At 39.7% G+C, this 21,179-nt stretch overlaps 1 pseudogene; it reads left to right on the forward strand.

The window, feature by feature from the left end:
- Positions 1 to 10,969: 10,969 nt before the first annotated feature.
- Positions 10,970 to 12,004, forward strand: LOC110299193 (annotated as a pseudogene).
- Positions 12,005 to 21,179: the final 9,175 nt, after the last annotated feature.

Below are 21,179 nucleotides of genomic sequence, written 5' to 3' on the forward strand. Positions count from 1 at the left end.
GTGGCTTGAAGACAGTTATCTCCTGTAGAAGACTTTGATAGTTTGAATGAAAATAAGTCTCCATAGGCTGATATATATGAATGCTTGCCCCCCAGCTCATGGATTACTCTTTGAGAAGGATTAAGAGGTATGGCCCTGTTGGAGGAAGTCACTAAGAGTAAATTTTGAGGTTTCAAAAGCCCATACAATTTGAGTTTGCTCTCTCTGCCTCTTTCTTGTGAATCAAGATGGAAGCTCCCAGTTACTGTTTAAGATCCATGCTTCCCCGCTGCCATACTCCACACCACGTTGGCAATGGACTCTGAAACTTTAAGATCCCAATGACCTTCCTTCTACTAGTTGCCTTGGCCATGCTAACACAGCACACAATTAGAAAAATAGCTATGATGATGACAAATGCTGTTTTATTCACTGAGAAGACAATTCTGATTTCAGAAATCTCAGCATCTCACTTGAAGCAATCCCAGCAACAGCTTTCTCTTGTTAATTTCTTCATAGGCAGTTGATATAAGTAATAATTATGGCTAATGAAACTGTTGTGTTTGAACAATATTAATGCTATAGTCACTGTTCTTTTAACATCTCTTAATTTCCTTTCTTAGGAAGAAACACAAACATTTACATTTAATAAAAAAATACTCTATTTCATTTGCCCTTTTTAAAATTTAGCTATATTAATGGAACCCAAACTGTCTTTTAAGAATAAGAATGAATGGGGTGCCCAAAGTGATTTACTTCCACCCACTGTGGAGTTAATAAAATGGCAGGCAAAGTATTATGTATGTTTTTGTGATACCATGACACCATGAAGTGGCTTTTGACACAGAGACTCCATGAATAACTTTAAGTGAAATTTTTTATCACAACCTAGTGATTCCTAAAATCATGAAAGCATTTTTGTCACCCGTCCCCCCACAATGTTCTCACAGCTCAATCCTGGGATGCTGGGAAGGCAATTAATTATCCCAGGCAATTCAGGCTGCATCTCAGTTACATTGGCACACAATATGGACACACTGGACAGTGAATGGATATGAGCTTCTGACAGCTAAGGGGATCTTAAAATCATGGTACTTATGTGTGCAGGAAGAAATGCTCTACGTTCTTCATGCAAACATTGTTAGATTTGAGTAATCCATGAGGGTATGAAGTCTTCCTCAGACCCTGGGACAGTTAACCATGTGCTGCAGGAGTACAGTGAGACAGTGATATTTATCTGACTCTTTTCAAAGAGTCCAAACTGAATGAAAGGGAACACTATGGTTGATTTAAACCATCTCTTACTGAAGAAGAGGGACGTGGGAAGAGGTGTGGAGGCAAGAAGGGCTGTCATAGTAGAAGCAAAGAGACAGAACATGCAATACTGAAGGGTGAGAAAGAAGAAAACACCAAAGAAAAATACTGTTGGCTAAAGTATAGGAGGCTAGCTTATAAATATTAAGAACTAAAATTCCAGGTCTGGGGTGATGATTCAGTGGGTAAAATGCTCACCCAGCAAGCATGAGAACTCCTAAGTTTCAGCCTATGTGAAGCTAATGTTTTAATCCCAGCTCCTAGGGCTCCTTTAGTACAATGAGAACTGGAGACTGGAGAACCCCTGAAGCCAAAAGCTGGCAAACAACAAAGATGAGACCAGCTCACAAACAAGGTGAGTGGCAAGGACTGACAGATGGAAGGTCTTCTGATCTTTCTGACCTCCACATTTACACTGTGGCGCTGGCACAAGTGTACCCATGCATGTAAGCACTCAAGAGCACACACGCGCGCACTCGCGCGCGCGCACACACACACACACACACACACATTAATACTTAAACTTTTAAAAGACACTTTTAGAAAGATGTATTCTAAATTCCCGTTCATCTACTTTTCCTGGAACTTGGTGAGCAATGAAGTCCAAGTTAAGATGAAGAGGATCAGAAGATTCAAAAACAGACTACTGAAGCAGAGATTAATCAGCCTAAAAATACACCATCTTATCTACCTTTCTCTTAATTAAATAAAGCCGAGGAAGTGACTTGTGAGGGAGCCATTATTTTATGTAGTTCTTCTGATAATAAAACTTCAATGATTTAAGATAAATTCACAGTACAGAGCAAAGTGCTGGCTGGAAGATAGTTTTAAATCTCTTCATGAGCCAACTGGTGGGATAAACACTGCCTTCAGTCAGAGTCCCGGGAGGAGATAAACAGCTCACACAAAGGAAGAAAGCAAGGCATGGTGAATGATCACTACTTATTGACATCTGAGAAGATAAAACAAGTGTGTGTGTGGGGGGGGGGAGGTGGAACTTGTGATCAGCTAGCAAGAGGGAGACTCCTGCTAGAACTTGGGGTCCAGGCTGAAGTCACTGAAATGTGACAAGATGCCTGACCTCAGAAAGAGAACTAGCAGTCCTCGCATAGCCCTGCTAAGTAAAGAGGAGGATGGATATGCTTTTGGCCTAAAGTCACAGCTACTGGTCCTTCCTAGCTCCAAGGAGTTGTTCCCCCTGTATAAAATAAACACAGTCAAAGGGCTACAGGAGTAAAACTGAGTGTGCTACACCTTTATTGTAGAAGGGATGGTAGGCCAGATGGGGAAGGGCTGAAGAGGCAGAAGGAACAATAGGCAGAGTTTGCAGAAACATATTAAAGGTCAGATTTATCAATGCTGACACCAGCTGCATCTTTCACAGGGTACCTTGTGCTTCTTGATGGTGTCTACATATGCTGCCTAGACTATTCCCTGAGGCTCTGCACCTGTTGTGTTGCCAGGAGGGGGGAGAAGACCACAAGGAAGAACACAAGAGAGGAACAGAAGCAGAGGGGTCCTGCTTACTGCCTGGGTCTCCATGGCTTGCTCAGCTGCTTTCTTATACAACCCAGGACCTGCTGCCCAGAGGTGATCCCATCCACAGTGAGCTAAGGCCCTACCACATCAATCATTAATCAAGAAAATGCTGTACAGACTTGTCTACAGGTGATTTTACGAAAGCAATCTAACTTTACCGCCCCCTTTTCTAGACAACAGATATCTATATTTATATTCTACATATATAGGTATATCTTACACACACACACACACATCTGGAGTTGCGTAAGGAAACATGACTCATCTTGGCTCTAGACATCACCCTGACCTTCTTCTTAGTAAATAAGGAGTTACAGAAAATCCTCACTGTCTCTGGGGTCATCTTGACCTTTTATCTTATATATTACAGAAGCTCATATACACAGGAGTCTTTAATAAAGATCTGTTTATGAGGTAAGGCATTTGACACAGTGGTAGAGTGCTTTCCTACCAAGGATAAGGCTCTGGGTTTGGTTCCAAGCTCCAGAAAAATAATTTTATCTGGTTGCTTCATTGCCAAATTAAATACGTAGAAACAAATATTAGCAACTGAAGACCTGGGAGCATACCTTTTAAAACAAAAAAGAATGATGATTAGGTTAAAAAAATGAATGAAAATAAAGGAAATATCCAAGAAAAAAAATAAACCTAGAGAATGGCGTCCATACTGTAAATCGCAGGGTGGCTTGCATGTGTTTATATATGTCTTGCTTTGGTTTTTTTTTTTTTTTTTTTTTTTTACCTTGCAGACTTGTTATCCATAAAGCCAATCTTCTGATTCCTATTCTGAAAGCCTCATCAGTCCACAGATACTTCTATGTAAAAAGGCAGGAAGAGCAAGGAAGGGGGTGGGTAGGACACAAGAAGGTAGATAGAGAGAGATTCTGGCATGGGAAGGAGAAAGCTAATTCACCCATACTCAGAGTGAATTGCAGGCACAGAGTCTTCGTTGCTAAGCTGGATGGGGAGCACTATCTGTCCTAAAGGAATTTAGATAACAAAGAAGTAAATAGGAGGGTTTTGTGGAGAAAGTGTGACCTAATTTTGGCAGTGGGATTATGAAGGATTTGGGTAATTAGAAAGCAACTTGGAAGACATTTCAGCTAAGAGGCAAAACCAGCCTCAAAAGCAAAGGGGCTGTGAGGGGATCTGTGGAGTGGAAGACTCCAAGGAGTGGGGAGGTGACAGGCAGTGCTGGCTCAGTGGTGACTAGAATAATTTCTTCGTGGACTCTTGCCCCTTAGTTCACTCAGCCCATTAGGTAGAAATGAGACTTGGTCTTCAGTTCTGAACATTTAATTCCATGGAGTGGATAAAAGAACAAATAAACAATTGCTGTCTCTTTCAAGACAAACGTCGAACGCCCTGCTTCTTTCCAAGATGAACTTGAAGACAGTGTAATCATTTGTTTCAGGTGACTTGACACACACGTTTGGTTAGGCTGACTTGATGCACACATTCCTTAACTGAAGCTCTTCAATGTAGCCAGCCCTGCCCTTCCTTTCTGCTAGAATTGCTGTCAGTAAAAAGTTCAAATCGCTCACAGTATACTATGACTGAGGCATATGCAGGATGATACAGATTTGAATAATCAAAATGCTACAGCTAAAAAAAATCTCATGGTGTGGTTTATAGATGGCATAGGACACATGCCTGTGATATAAGAACTCAGAGGTAGGGGGGACTTGAATTCAATGCAAACCCTGGTGAAAGACAAAACAAAGAAAATACATAGAAATTCGTGATATGCAAAATACATTTTTCACAAGAAAAGAGCCATACGTCAGGAACATATTGAGCTTCGTCGTACAGAGTTCAAATTCTGAGCACATCTTGTCAGGAGTAGTCCCAAGATGCCTACAGATAGACCTCCCACTATCTGTAGATAGCTTTGTTTTTTTAGTTCACTCAAAATAAGAGATACAATATAGAGACAGGAAAAAAGAAGCACAAGTTCTCTCTGAACTTCTGTGATAGAGGAAGAGTTCTGGCATTTCCACTTGCAAAACAGATTAGTAAACTAAGAAGATCTGCTCCCTGCATACCAGGATTTTTAGCTGAAACAAAACCTTAATAGAGTTTTCCACCCTCTGCCTACAGCTCATACTATTTTAAGGTTCATGGAAATTTATTCTTTGCAGTTAAATGTCATTCTGATTGAAAGGTGTCTATGATTTTAATTTTACCATCTTTCTGGACTTGGTACTAGAGAACAATGAAAACTTGGTTGATGTTTTATTTTGTTGTCATTCATATTCCAACCCTTTCAGAGACACAGTGTTGGGAAGGAGGGTTGGGAAGCTGGGCAGAACATTTGGAATGTATATAAAGAAAACAATTTAATAATAATAATAAGCACAGCATTCATTTTGCATTAACATTTGTTTGATACAGGCAGTAACTGAATACAACTCAGGTCTCTACATTTTGTATATATTTAGAATTCTTAATGACTGTTGGATGTAGTGTCTTACTTAACACATTTGAGATCCTTATGCAAAGAAGCATTGACAGTAGGTTTGGGGAAAGTACAAATAAATATTGATACACTCTTGATGACGAGTACTTTCTCTGAGCAACCATAAAAAAAAGGCCTGTCACACTGTTGTGACGATGCACCCAGCCACACAGTTCTCAACCCTTAATTTGTAGGTGAAAAAGAAAAAGAAAAATAAAACAATCTAGTTATCATGACTATAAGGAAAATAATTTTATCCCAAATTCTGGGTTCCAGCCCTTCTCACACCACACACACACACACACACACGGGCTATTTTCAGGATCCATTAATGTAACTTCATGCTGCTAAAACAAAACCAGAAAGAACACGTAATTCCCCAAGTTCCTTACAGAACACACGCATACACACATTCCCTTAGATCTTAGGAAGCTGCGCTCGCTCAAGTTTGCATGTCTTACCTATGCCAATATTTTCTCTAGTCATTTGTCACTTACATAACAACCAGTCCTCAGATCATCCCAAACAACAAGAAATGCCTGACAACAGTTTTGACACAGGGGGTTTCAAGCTGAAGCCCAGGCTCACTGCACTTTCTGTTTAGTTAGCTATTTCCTAGTGGACCCTGGTGTTTTACTTGGCCAGAAGCAGCTACTAAGACAGGAGCGTGGTTGTATTCATGAAGCCAACTATAGGAAAGAATTTCCTTGCTTATTTTTTAATGCTGTGTATGTGTGTTTGTGCTTGTGCATGTGTGTTTTTATTCAAGATCTTGGGTGCATGAAGCATCTTATTTATTTGGGAGCTATTTGAAAATGTGTTCATATGTGGTTTGCAAGGCTTTTAGCTGCTTTTCACATATTAAAATTTTTAGACAAATGCATTTTAGACTAGTAAGGGTGCGTACTGTGTGAAATAAGTATTATGAGGGTTATTCTCATCTTTTACCACACCTCTAAAAAAATAGCAGAGATTATCGGGTTTTGTTTTGTTCCTTAAAAGATAAAAATAAAAGGTGTTTGAAGGAGAAGCTAGCTAAGATTACACAATTGCTCCAATCAACTTTCATTTACTGAAAGAACTCAGGAGGAGGCCTCCAAGAACAGAGGCTGGTCTGTTTCGTAGCATATCATTTCTAGGTCATCTAAGCATTCATAATAGAGTGTAAATTAGCACTGTGTAGAGAGGGTGGCTTCAGCAGATGCCTCTCTGTAACTTCTGGCCTGTGAAATCACTCCCTCTCTCTCTCCGACTCCCAATGTCTCTTAAGCTAAATTTAATTTAATTATCTCTATAGAAGAGAAAATAATTGTCATGAAGGGAGAAGATTCTTTTTTTAATCTGATGATAGTTGATTCATTTTTTTCACCTATAATTTAAGAAGTATCCGGTATTAATCTCATATATTAAATCATCTATCATGATTAGGTCCTTTTTAAACATTCTTGCAGAAAATGCTCTGATTTTTTTTTCTATATTGGAGGAAGCACTTATCAAGTGGCTTTTCTTTTTTCCTTTATTTTTAAGAACAGTCGGTTATAAATAGCTCAAGTGTCTTTTGTATGCCACAAGGATACAAACCATGTCAGGTGTTTCAAGGAACTGAAGTCACTGATCAGCAATTCTGTAGTATTCTTGTTTATTCTAGTACTTTTGAATAATCCTTAAGATAGTGAAGAAGTTATTAATTGCATTTAAATACAGTGAACAGGGGTGACATTCAAATATTCAAGCCACTTAAGAGAATCACAAGGCAGAAAGTGACCTTGGTTGGTTTGCTTTGAGACTGAGTCAGAATTTAAACTCTGCCAGAACAGTTTAACCTCATTCTTAAGATTCGAGAAAGTAAAATGATTTAGTTTCTCGAGAAACCTACTCAAATGTGTCACACTTGCACCAGGGAGGCAAGATGTCCAAATTAAAGTTTAATACTTCTAGTCACAATCTCATTTTATTATCCCAACATCAAATGCAGCAGGCTAGGAAACCAAATGAACAGATTGGGCCTGCTGGTGTTCCCCTCTCTAAGCTTGTATTTCTTTCTTCTCAGAGGACACAGTAACACATTTCCCATCACAGTATATTAACGGGACCTGGGCACTGGCAAACACTGGAACAGAAAGGTTATTCTCAAGCTATACAAGTGAACTAGCACATCGTGACATAGGTGGTTCATATTCAAATGCTTTTGTTACTTGACAAGCAGTCATAAGATCATGGCAGGATGCTTGAATGTTTCACACGAGAGCTCTGACTAACACTAAGTCTCCTGGTAAAACATTGAGTTTGATGGTTTTAAGAATGGTGTTTTAAAACCAACAAAAAGAATGATGCTTGACATGTCACACTAATGAAACAGTTTTTGAGTAGAACTATTTTCCCAAGAAAATGAATTTTGAGCCTGACTCCAGGGTACATTCTGGTCCTGCATCATCATTTGACTCCAGAGTAACCATCACATGGAGAACCTCCAAATAGTAGTAAAAAAGACATGTATCAAAGAAGACAGGAAAAGATGACATAGATGATTAGAGAATTAGAAACAAAAAATCCTCCTTGGAATAGGCAATACAGCTACTGAAGACAGAGTAACATGGCTTTTCACTCATCCCTGCCAGGGATTGTGAGACATTGTGACCAGTTTAGAAACTTCTTACAAAACATACTCTTACCACGCGATCTAGCAATCTCCTTTCTTGGTATTTATCCAAGCAGGGTAAAAACTTAAATCCACACAAATCTTCACATGAGTGTGTGTGTGTTCAAGTTTCATTCATAATTATTGTTGGAAATTATCATGGCGGCCCTTGAGAAAGTGGGTAAATAAAATATAGTATGTCCCTATGAGGCATGTGATTCTTTCAGTGTTAAAAGTAAGTCATTAAAAAAAAAAAAAAAAAAAAACTAAAACAATTCAGTAAAAGCAGTCAGCCTGGAAAACACAGCGCCGTGTAACTCCCAGTTACAGGGTTCTGATAAGGGAAGGCTATAGATCCATTAAGAAATGGCAAATTGGCAGAGTTCCATGGGAAGGCAGAATGACTCAGTGGATCACAAGAGATTTGGGGACAGTGGAACTGTTCTGTGTCACACTGTAAAGAGAGGATGATGCTTCACACTGAGAGAACTGTATAAAGCCAGTGCCTAAGGCTAAAATAAGTCTTGGGGAAGTCGCTATCTCCTGTTAACTGCTTCAGTATACCGAGAGCAATTCTAGAACGTGTATATTATTAACTTTTTAATTGAAAAAAAAAACAAGACTTTTAAAAATTCTATAGTATATTTGACATATGTCTGAACCCATTTTCTATAGGACAAGCTTGGTTTTCTGATGTGTGTCTGCATTCTCTTAGGAGTTTTGTGGATAAGATCCCCAAACGGAGGCCACTGATCCATGCTATATAGCATCCTCATAAAAGCTTAAATTACTCAATATGTACATGTATCCAATATTATGTAATACCTCAGCACTGTGTCCAGTTTTACATTTTTGCACATGAGTTGAAAACAAAGAAATAAACTATAAATAAACCAAAGGTAAACATGTAAACCATAAGGCATGTTGCTATTTACTTGCTGAGGATTTTTCTGAAAAGATGGAGTGGCACAGAGGATTCTCAAGTGACCCAGCATTAACCTTGAAATGTACACCCTTGACCAAATGAAATAACTCTGCTATCTTTGTAAGGATTACATCTTCATTGCTGACATTATGCTGAAGTGAGGAAGACACTGTTGAATTACTAATGGCATTTTGGGTGTTTATGCTTGCTCATGCTTAAAACATAAATCTTGTCTTTGATATAAGGTCTTTATATAAGGGAGATATAAAATGAGATGAACTTGATAGATTTGGGTCTCACACCCTATAATGCCTGTCTGTATATGAGATCCAGAGGTTAAACTGTGTAAAGCATATAAATATAACATTGAGCGAGAATATCTATCTTCCACGGTGATGCAAATCAGACCATCAGAAACCTGTGGAGAAATGATGTCAGCAAGATGGCCATGTAGGAGGACTCATTCCTCCTTCCACCTCAAGAAGATCAAATCCCCGTTTGCCCACGAAGAAAAATCACTCAAGATGCAATAGAATCAGGAGTCCATAGAGGAAGAAAAAACCCAAGAATAATTGTGGTTGGTGGGAGACAACGGCAGCATCATTTAGCATGGGATACCATGCTAGTAGCCACTCCTGTCACACCAGCATCCTCTTGTAGGACAAAGGTAAACAGGTGTGTGTAATTGCATTCTAAACCTTTCAGAGAATTATTCAAGTGTTGAGCTGCACACTCATCACAGCCCCCACAGATCACCAAAAAGATCAGAGTAGGTGGGGCAGATGGCAACTACCAGGAGGACAGCAGAGAGATGAATTCTATCAGTGTTGACAGTAATCACTGTAGTGGCCACCATGTTGAAAAAAAAATTATAAAGAGAGAAAGAAAACTATGCCTGTGATCTTCTCTGCATAAGATATGATAGATCACCCCAGCTGGGACCTAAGACTTTGTGGTGGCAATAGCTATTCATACCACAGACTCTGTGGTGTTTCCAGTCATGGACACTAGCTAACTGCACCGAGGATGCTAACTGCTCCTGCCGCTGAAGAAATACACAGCCAGCAGAGCCACACAGGACTTCTTGCTGTTTTCACCACCAAAAGTTTTGCACATAAACACATCTGTAGGTTCCAGGTACCTAAGCTACCCCACGACCACCCTTTCTCCCCACAGCTACTTAAGATCTTGCCTTTTAGAGGCAACCTTACATCCATCATTGTACATGAAACCACGGCTCATTCCTGACACTACAAGGGCATGCATAACAATCTCTGAGCCTCAGCTGCAGCAGAGGCTGTGTTGAGTGGACCTGGAGAGGCATACTTGAAGTCAGATCATTTGCAATCAAGGATGACAAGGGAAAGGACACATTGCAAGCAAAGGAAAGAGCAAACACAAGGTCCCTGGGAACATCAGAACAACTGCTAGTGTTAGAAGTTCAAGGCTACCTTGCGCTACCTGCAAGATTCAGTCTCAAACCAGGAATGGGAGCATAGCTCGGGGTTAAAACACTGCCTGGGAACATAGCTCTGCATTACCAAGTCCACGGCCCTGGATTATCGGATACACCACCAAAAAGGGCTCTTTTGTGAAGAGAGAAAAAAAATGTTGATTCATCCCAACCTAAAATGCTACAGTATAAAAACCCTAAGAGCTGAAAGGTAAGTTTACCTGGAACCCCCGAGAAGCACCGATCGATCCGGGAGCTTCCTCTCTCTGACAGACCCCACCCCTGAGCGTGGGCAGTCGACATAGACTAAACACAGGAGCGCAAGGCTCTTTGCACCTTCTGTAAAATATGTATGCTTTTGTCCTACTACTTCCTTGTTGCTGTATGTTTTTACCAAATTGAGAAGCTAGTTCTCTGAAAGCTCCTTAAATTTCGGATTCATGAGTCGATACTATGAAAGTCACCTACTTCCTGATAGGTATTTTAACGTATTTTCCACTAATTTTTCACGAATTTTTTTTTTTAATTATAATGAACCGGAATTGGAAAAGGCAAGTCCAGTCTCAGAATGTTTGTAAAACTGCTGCCTGCTCACCCCAAGCCTGACGTGCCATTATCACCGCTGCGGGGGTCGGGGGGGGGCGTGGAGGAGGAGGTGGGTATGATCCAAAGGAAGCAGAGCAGCTGGGGTAGCTGTTTATTGGTGGTGTGAGCTTTGAAACCACAGATGATAGCTTAAGAGAACATTTTGAGAAATGGGACACACTTACAGACTTTGGTAATGAGAGATCCCCAAACAAAATGTTCCAGAGGCTTTGGTTTGTGACCTACTCTTGTGTTGAAGAGGTGGATGCTGCTCTGTGTGCTCCACCACACAAGGTTGATGGGCGTGTGGTGGAACCAAAGAGAGCTGTTTCTAGAGAGGATTCTGTAAAGCCTGGGGCCCATTTAACAGTGAAGAAATTTTTTGTTGGTGGTATTAAGGAGGATACGGAAGAATATAATCTGAGAGACTACTTTGAAAAGCATGACAAAATTGAAACTATGGAAGTTATGGAAGACAGGCAGAGTGGGAAAGAGGGAGAATGTCCTTTTGTAACCTTTGATGATCATGACACAGTTGATAACATTGTTGTTCAGAAATACCACACTCTTAATGGGTATAATTGTGAAGTGGAAAAGGCCCTTTCTAAACAAGTGATGCAGTCTGCTGGATCCCAGAGAGGTCGTGGAGGTGGATCTGGCAAATTTATGGGTCCTGAAGGAAACTTTGGAGGTGGTGGAAGAAAGTTTGGCCATGGAGGAAACTTTGGTGGAAGAGGAGGCTATGGTGGTGGAGATGGTGGCAGCAGAGGTAGCTATGGAGGTGGTGATGGTGAATATAATGGATTTGGAGGTGATGGTGGCAGCTATGGTGGTTGTCTTGGTTACAGCAGTAGAGGAGGTTATGGAGGTGGTAGACCAGGCTATGGAAACCAGGGTGGTAGATGTGGTGGTGGAGGAGGAGGCTATGATGGTTATAACGAAGGAGGTGCTGGTGGGAACTATAATGACTTTGGAAATTATAGCGGACAGCAACAATCAAATTATGGACCCATGAAAGGGGGCAGTTTTGGAGGAAGAAGCTCAGGCAGTCTCTATGGTGGTGGCTATGGATCTGGAGGTGGAATTGGTGGATATGGTAGTGAAAGGTTTTAAAATAAAACAGAAATGGCAACAGTTCTTAGCAGGAGAGAGAGCAAGGTGTTGTCAGGAAAGCTGCAGGTTACTTTGAGACAGTCGTCCCCAATGCATTAGAGGAACTGTAAAAATTTGCCACAGAAGGAACAATGATCCACAGTCAGAAAAGCTACTGCAGTTTAAACAGGAAACCCTTCTTATTCAGGACTGTCATAGACACAGTTTGCAAAAAGTGCAGCTATTGATTAATGCAATGTAATGTCAACTAGATGTACATTCCTGAGGTCTTTAAATATATATATAATGTAGGGGATTCGTACGTAGCTCAGTTGGTAACATGTGTTGTATAAACATAAGGATCTGAATTCAATCCCTAGAACCTACTTAAATAAGATAAAGTAGGTGATAGACACTGAGAGTTTCAGTGCTGGGTAGACAGAGAAAGGCCAGTCCATGGACTATTCATAGAGTTCCGGGTCCGAGTAGCATACAGTCTCTTGGAGAAATAAAGATGAGCAACACCAGAGGAACAGCCCACAGTTGACCTCTGACCTAAACACACCCACCCATCCACCCCACCCCCACATACAGACACACAAGTACACACATACACACAAATACACAGAAACTGTAATGTTTTCAAGGTCATCATTTATAGACTTACTTTTCCATAAAAAACAAATGAGGAACTACAACCTGGAGCAGTGGTTGGTCCTTCAAGGTGATTTTTCCCAGTACAGAAAGATGGATCTCCCAATGGTTCTCTTAATAGAGTTTGAGTGACAAACAACGAAATTCAATGAACCAGAACCACAGATCTGGTAAACATAAGATTTGCCTTTTTTCTAACTTTCTTCTATATACTCCTGAGGTATCTCTTCACAAGCCAATTTCATTTGGGATAAACTGCCAATTGTATTGCCATATAAAACCACAAAATCTTTATTAATTGTACATCTAGTTGTACATTTAGTTTTTGCCAAAACAGTAAAGGAGTAGGTATTGTTCCAGAAATTCATTTGAATTGTCTGAAGAGATCATGAGCTTCCCATCCAGTTTTTTTTTTTTTAATTATTAGTCATTTTATTCCTTTACATTTCAAATGATATACCCCTTTCTGGTTACCACTCCACAACCCCACATCCCATCTGGACTCTGCCCCCTCAACTTTGCCTCTGTGAGGGTGCTCCTCCACCCACTCACTCCTGCCTCAATCCTCTCTATGCTAGGGCATCAAACCTCTATAGCCCTCCCCTCCCATTGATGCCAGATAAGGCCATCCTCTGCTACATATGTGGCTGGACCATGGGTCCCTCCATGTGTACTCTTTAGTTGGTGGTTTAGTCCCTGGGAGCTCTGGGGAGTAGGGTTGGTTGATATTGGTGTTCTTCCTATGGGGTTGCAGTCCCTTTCTTCTTCTTCTTCTTCTTCAGTCTTTCCCCTAGCTCTTTCATTGGGGTCCCTGAGCTCCAGTGGTTGGCTGTGAGTGTCTGCATCTGTATTGGTCAGGTGCTCGTTGAACCTCTCAGGGAACTGTCATACCAGGCTGCTGTCAGCAAGAGCTTCTCGGCCACAACAATAGTGTATAGGGAGTTTGTTGTCTGCAGATGGGATGGATCCCTAAGTGGGGCAGTCTTGGAAGGCCTTTCCTTCAGTCTCTGTTCCATTTTTTGTCCCCATCTTTCTTTTGGACAGGAACATTTATTCAGGATAAACTTGCCAGTTCTTTACCAAGGACTCCGCAGAGAACAAGAAATGCAGCTTCCACCCTGCCCTGTAATTCTCTGTGTCGTGAGGCACCTTCTCTTGTCACCTACTAGAAGTGACACTCAGGGGAAAGCCGTGTGCACAGAGCCATGCTTTGATGTCATATCTCAGAGCTCTGACCTAGATTCATTTACATTCCTCTCAGAAGCTTCTTGACAAACTGATAAAAGGTTTGACTGCTGTCTCACAAAAGAACCCCACAATATATGTACATGAGCATAATATAAATTAACTATACATACATAAAGAACATCTAGGTTATAAAGTTGCCCTCTCTTCTCTGGCTATGGTGGCTTGAGCTACCAGGAGCAGCAAAGCCTCTGGAGGTTTTCTGTACTGCTCATGCTCTGACACTGGGTGACACAGCTTCTTGATGTAAGGCAGTGGATGGAAGAGCCCAGAGAGACACAGGAGAGATACTACAGCTTCCTCTTCCTGTTCTGCTGTCATAGAAAACTGCAGTATCAAATCAACTGAAGCAGAGCAGGACAAACACCCCAAGACACCCAGTGGTCCACGTAGGAAATGCTGAACATGCTAGGAAATGAGGCACAGTGTGCCAGGAGCTGAGGTACAGAAAGTGACATTATATATGTCCCTCTCTATAAGGCCAGGAAGGCTGTGCTCTGCTGTCCAGTGTAAACAGATTCACAGCAGCCTGCTAATGTGTGTCAAAAAAGAGTCTTTATGGAGAGAAGGGAATAAAAGTTTAAAACGATATGGCAAAACAAGATTGAAGATACTGTTACTATAAACAAATAGGGTTTGGTTTCACCGACTTAAAAGTCCTCAACAAAGCATTAACAGTTCAACTCAACCAGGAGTAAAAAGAATTACACATAGCAGTAAGTAAAGATTTATGGAATGTACACTAGAATGATGCAATGTTCAAGAGTCAAGTAATAAGACATGTAACCCTAGCTAAGATAACAAATAAAAATTCCGCAGTCATATTGATACAAGCAGAAAAATAACAAAATCCAATGCTAATTCGTGATTTACAATAAAACAATAAATGAGATGACTCAATAGGTTGATCCTAGGACCTACATGGTGGATGGGAAACCTGACAAGTTGTACTCTGTCCCCCATGTGTAATGTGTAATGCCTGATGTGCCTGGGGTGTGTGTGTGTGTGTGTGTGTGTGTGTGTTTTGTTTTTGTTTTTTTTTTTTTTTTTTTTTGGCTGTTAAATATGTCGGCAATTCTAAGGGGAAGTAAAGTCATGATTTTATTTGTGTGGCTTTCATAGTCATTACTTTTTAAGGCCAATCCTTACTTTGTGTCAGTTTTATTTTTCTTTCCTCGACAAGATGTCTTATTATTGTCTTGAAATGATTTATACCTTTGAGTTTTCCCACTGGAAACTCAAACTAAATTTCTTGACCCTGGATTCGTACTTATAGGTCCCATTATTCCAATAAACAAGTGAAGTCTCCTATAGACCAATATAATACTCAATGAAGAATCTTGAAAGTGAACGCTTTAGAAAGCCGTCAATGGAGTGGTAATTCTGACAACAGGGTGGACAAAGCAGGAGTTCTGAGAAAACAATGGAGTTATTTAAATTCCACCTCGAAAACTGACTGACAGTTTTTCAGGGAGCCATTGTGCTCCAAATTCCATCTCCAGGCAAGTCCAGCCTTCCCACAGTCCCCTGAAAAGCCTTTTATACCTTCCTCTTCTTCTAAAGGGGCCTTCAAAACCTCCCCCAGCTAACTAGGATTTTCTACCATGAAAAAACAAAGGCTACATTTTTTTTTAAAGAAAAAGACAATATCACTTCTTTTCGAGGGAAGCTGGGAGACAATGGGAAGCCTGGGACTTTCTCACTGGAATTCAAAGGCTAAACAATCTGAAACACTTTTTTGTGATTGTTTTGTTTGAAATCTACTCATTTTGGTTTCTTTCTTGGCTCCTTTATTGCCTACCCACTCCACAGAATATCTATCTAATTCTATCTTGTAAAGGTAGAGTTGACAGGCTAATAAAATCAATACCACTGCTGTGATATGTGCCTAAGAACCATGTCTAAAGACCACCCACCTACACTGAATTGCCTAAACCATCATACAGTGTTTAGAATAATTGTAATTTTTGGAAGGCACTCTTAAGATAGTCTCTCTCCACAGAATCAGTAACATTTTTAAGAGAGTGTTATATGATAGACATTTTAAATAAATATACATGCATGCACATATACAATTTATAAGATGGTTTGGTGCTTCCATTAAAATTTATCCTTATTTTAGAAGAACTGCTTCTGGGCTTTATCAGATTATAAAATGAACATTTCAAAGAGAAGTTGTATTTAAGAGCAGTTGAGTTCTGAACATCATTCAGAAACAATCTCTTTCCCCAAATAGGCTTACACAGTGTTAGTGCCATTGTTCTGTTTACTGGCCTCTAGGTAACCTTTGACAACTCCATGGTGTGCAAGGACAAAATTCTGAGGAACGTGTTGTTCTTTTGACTGGTCTTCTGCACTAGTGAACTTACCTACTTTCTCAGTCAGGCAGAACAGCTTTGTCTAGAAGATCCCTATGAGACAACTGTGATCTTGGCAACTGACCTCTACTGTGTTCTACAGTCTGGCAGACTGTATGGATCATCCAGTCAGGACTGTGCCTCTCCACTGCAATAGCATCAGGCTTAAGCACTCCATGACACTGGTGCCAGGAGAACCAACAAGGTTGCCTTGAGACAGGAGTCTGGGCTAGCTACTAAGAAATCACCACTGACTCTAGGGTAGAAACCGAGTTTGTAGATTTTAAACTCCAAGCAAAGGAGAGCAGAATCATTTCATGTTCTGTGATTTCAGAAGCTTACGTTAACCTTAAATGTCTTTGCAGGAAGATAGTACCTCTCTAGGAAAAATAGCCACAGGAGAGAGAAAGCCACAAAGTGAGCCAAAGTAAGACCCTGGGTAGGGACTTGGACGGAGAATAATATTTCATCGTAGATACACATGGCTTTCTATTTAGGAATACAGAAAAGGGCTTCATAGTCATCGGAGGGCGAACCACGGCCCTGCTCGGCTATGTCAACAGAGGCAAAAAGCAGCAGAAAACGAAGTTCTTAGGAAAGATGAAAGCAGAATGCTAGGAATCAGAAACTACTTCCAAGGCTTCTGTGAATACTAGACTCTGCTGGGTAACCTGTGCCCTTAACAGAATAGAATAAACTCTTGAAATTAGAGCAAGTAGATGGAAACAAAAAGGCTGAACAAATTTCTTAGGAAGGGGAAACTGGAAGTTTATTTAAAAGATCCCCAGAAAACAAACAAACAAAACAATAACAACAAAACCAAGAAGCAAAATAAACCAACAAAGAGATTAACTGCCCCAGATGGAGTCAGAGTGAGACTTTATAACTCAAACACCAGCTCCCTCTAGTTCTTAAGATCAGACCGAGCCTAGAAAAAGAAGGAAGCACCTGCTCTACTGTTTGGCAGTAAATGTCAGCATCAGGACCAGCCCTGGCAATGGCAGAGCATCAGCAGGACACCAATAATAGATCCCAATGTAAGCTTTAAAATAAGATATTTTACAAGATGCTATTTTTTCTTTAAAAAAGATGTAGGCAAAAGTTCATTTTAGAACTATAATTTATTGTTTTATATGTGTTCAGGTGTTTTGCATGTATATCTATACATAATGTATGTTTCTGGAGTCCACAGAGGTTAGGAAAAACTGTTGGCTATCCCTGAAAGTGGAGTTACAGGTGATTGTGGGTGCTGGGAATCAAATTTGGGTACTCTGGAAAAGCAGCCTGTGCGATTAACTGTGAAACCATCTCTCCTACCTTAGTTTATTCTTTTAATTAATTGAAGGGAAAGTAGTGTTTGGTTATCTTCCTGGTGACAAGGAGGCATTTGACATAAATATATCATTCTAATATTTCTAATATTTCTCAAAAACAATAGAATACAAATAGTTTCATACTTTCCAAACAACCCTCAAATACGCATCTTAATTAAGAATTATCATAGTGATTAAAGTGTTGACAAGGGGAAAGCTACACATCATAGACCCCTCTCTGTAACATAGCATGGAAATGGCTGTTATCAGTGAAACACATACACAAATACACACAAACACACATACACACACATACACAAGCACATATACATATACATAAATACACGTACACATACATATACATACATATACACATACACACACACACACACACCACAGATAGGACAATGGCTGCTTCTGTGTGCAGATGATGCGATTTTCTGTCAGAATAAATCAATGGTGACTTGAGCTTCAGCTCAATGGTAGACAGCCTGTTTGGTAAATGCAAGGTTCTGGCTGGCTTGGAGCATGATATGAGGGTATTTGTAAAGTATCTATATTGTGTAACTATAAGATGCTAAGAGAATCATCACATCTGTGAAACACAAATCAAAAGAACCCAGACTGCAAGGACAGCCATTTTAATATCAACAAGGTGATGAAACATCTCTACTTCATCCCACAAAAATATGCTCAACATGAAGAAAATGTTTACAATTTTTTTCTAAAAAATTCAAAAGCAGACTTTACCACAGATAAAAAGCAATAGTAAAAAGTAATATACAGTCATGATTTTGAATAGGAAAAATTATAGCCAAAAGTATCTCATTTGTTGTTAATATATATTTATTGTGACAGCCCCAAAATGTTACTGCTTTGTGTACCTCAGATTGAAAAGTATAACGTTCATGATATAAAATGGACATGCTGAAAATCCTTAAATACAAGAAAACTATATGAATCGTGTATTAATTATTCATAAAATGATAAGAACATGAAAATAACTATCTAATAAAACAGCTAGAATTTTTCTAGTCTAAGAGGTTCAGACTAGAGGGGCCAGTGAAGAAATCTATAGTCTACCAAGCACATTTTATTACAAATCATTTTACTTCTTTGTTATGTTTTGGTCCTATGACAAAATACTTGAGCAAAAAGCACTTAACAGGAGGAAAGTGTTATTTTGACTCTTGGTTTTCATCGATAGCCCTTGACTCCTTATCATCTGTGTCCCCTCTCCCTGAACATCAGTGTCCCCTCTCCCTGCCCTACCACAAGGTGAGGCAGAACCTGTTGCTGGGGAACAGAAGGCAAAACAGAGTATCTCATGACACACAGGAAGTGGAAAAGGAAAAAGAATGTCTTAATGCACGAGTGGTCTTTCTCATCTTCTTTTTTTATCCCATCCTAATTCTCCCCAAAACAGCATTCCAGACACACCCAGAAATCTATTTTACTAATTTCCAAGCACTTCTCAATGCTGTTATAACAAGCATTACATTTAAGTACAAAAGCCAATCCAGCAAACAGAATTAAGCAAGTACAATTCTTCATGATAGATGCTAGTTGAATAAAATTACGCATGTTAATAATGTGTCGATACACTCCTGTTTTATTTAAATAATATTTTACTTTCTACTTTAAAAGGTCTAGGCTCACTGATGACCTTACAGCGTTACTAAAACCTATATTTTATTCTCAGGATTCCGCTCTCCATTCAGAGTGACTGCTAGTTCCAGAGGTGAAAGGGGAAAGCCACATGATGCATCGAGAAAGTCTTATGCCAGAAAAATTTAAAGTAATCAAAGATTATTACAAGAATGGAGCATAAAGGATAAAGAAGGTACCTTAATGGTCTTCCATTCTTTATGAATCAAAACTAATATTTTTTAAATATATACAGTATGTATGGAGTCTGTCTGTGTGTGAGAGAGAGACAGAGACAGAGAGAGAGAGAGAGAGAGAGAGAGAGAGAGAGAGAGAGAGAGAGAGAGAGAAGAGGAGGAAGGGAAAGGCAAGAGATGGTGAGGGTAGATAGATAACTAGGGATCCAGGTCTGACAATGAAATTGAAATTTGGCCTTTATTCTTATCTGTTACATACACTATAATTAACAATAATAAAAATTTTGATGGGAAATTTTCTCCCTTACCAAAGAAGTGCCAGCTAAAGCATGTAGATGATGACCACATTAGCAAAATCAAAATGTGGCAACAGCTGATTAATTCATTCAATTGGGCAGTGATTGTCAGTGATGGAAACCATGATGAGAACTTTGTCAAAGGAGAAAATGGAAATTTTCTGTACCTGAAAGTTACTAAGTTCTGCATCTTTTGAAAACAGAACAAATAGTCTCTGGGAAGCATACCAAAGCCTGTAGAGATTGTAGCATTTCCTTTAACACAGAAAACATGGAACTAAGGAACAGAGGAACAAGCTGAATTAGAAGAAAGAAAGGGAAACAGAAGGGAAACTTATTTATAACAAGTAAATACAGTATGTGGACTCTCAATTGTGATTTCAACAAAACAGGAGGTATATTGAAGATCATCTAGACCAGTAGTTCTCAACCTTCCTAAAACTGCAACCCTTTAATATAGTCAGTCCCTCATATTGTAGTGACCCCAACCAGAAAATTATTTTTGTTGCTACTTCATAACTGTAGTTTTGCTAGTTATGAATCTGAATGTAAATACCTAATATGCAGGACATCTGATAGGCCCTTTGACCACCAGATTGAGAACTATTCTCTATCCCAAGGACTGTCACTGCCTTGAGCACAGCAAACTCATGAATTGACAGCAAGAATTACTTTGAAAAGTTCACACAGGATACAAGAGTGAAAGAGCATGACACATGAGAATCGGCCAAAGAGAAAACAAGAAAAGAAAACAAGAAAGAGACAGGATGAGCAGTAATAGCAGAACTTTGACAAATGTTAAATCTCGATGGACACATGGCATTTTCCCGTGACAGTGCTGTGTGTAGTTTTGTGTTTACTTAGAAAAAAACACATTAAACAGTCTAAATTGTTTAAAGTAAGTAAATGAAAGATCTTGAGGCTGGAGAGAGAGCTCAGTGGTTCGAAGCAGGCACTGCTTTTGTAGAGGACTTAAGTTCTAGTCCCAACACACACATTGGGTGACTCACAACCAGCAGTTCCACTTCTAGAGGATCTGATGCCCTCTGTGGCTTCTATGAGTACCAACATTCATGTGCAAGTATCTACACACAGACACACAGGCATACACCTAATTAAAATGTCTTCCAATCTGTTTTGCTTTCGCTGTTGTTGTTATTTTTAGAGATTGCTGTAGAGATACAGCCTATGTCTCAGGAAAACACAGTATACTTTAAATTGCCCAAACATTGAAATCTTGCTGGATGGATTACTCCTTGCCTGAAGAGAGTTACTAGTCTTCATGAAGCACTCAGTACTTCTAATGCTTTAGCTGCAAAATGGGACTTTGTTTTCCCTGAGTCGATACCTAAGTAATGGGAAGAGATTTCTCTCTTAACAATGCTTCCAGGGAAGACTGAAGAAGAGTATCTCTGGTCACACCACCTCTAAATTATTCTTAATCGCAAAGGAGCTTCTGGTTTTCCTTAACCTATGAGGCTTCTGTA

This window comes from Mus caroli, chromosome 1, assembly GCF_900094665.2.
Source record: "Mus caroli chromosome 1, CAROLI_EIJ_v1.1, whole genome shotgun sequence".
In the NCBI taxonomy this organism is placed as follows: domain Eukaryota; kingdom Metazoa; phylum Chordata; class Mammalia; order Rodentia; family Muridae; genus Mus; species Mus caroli.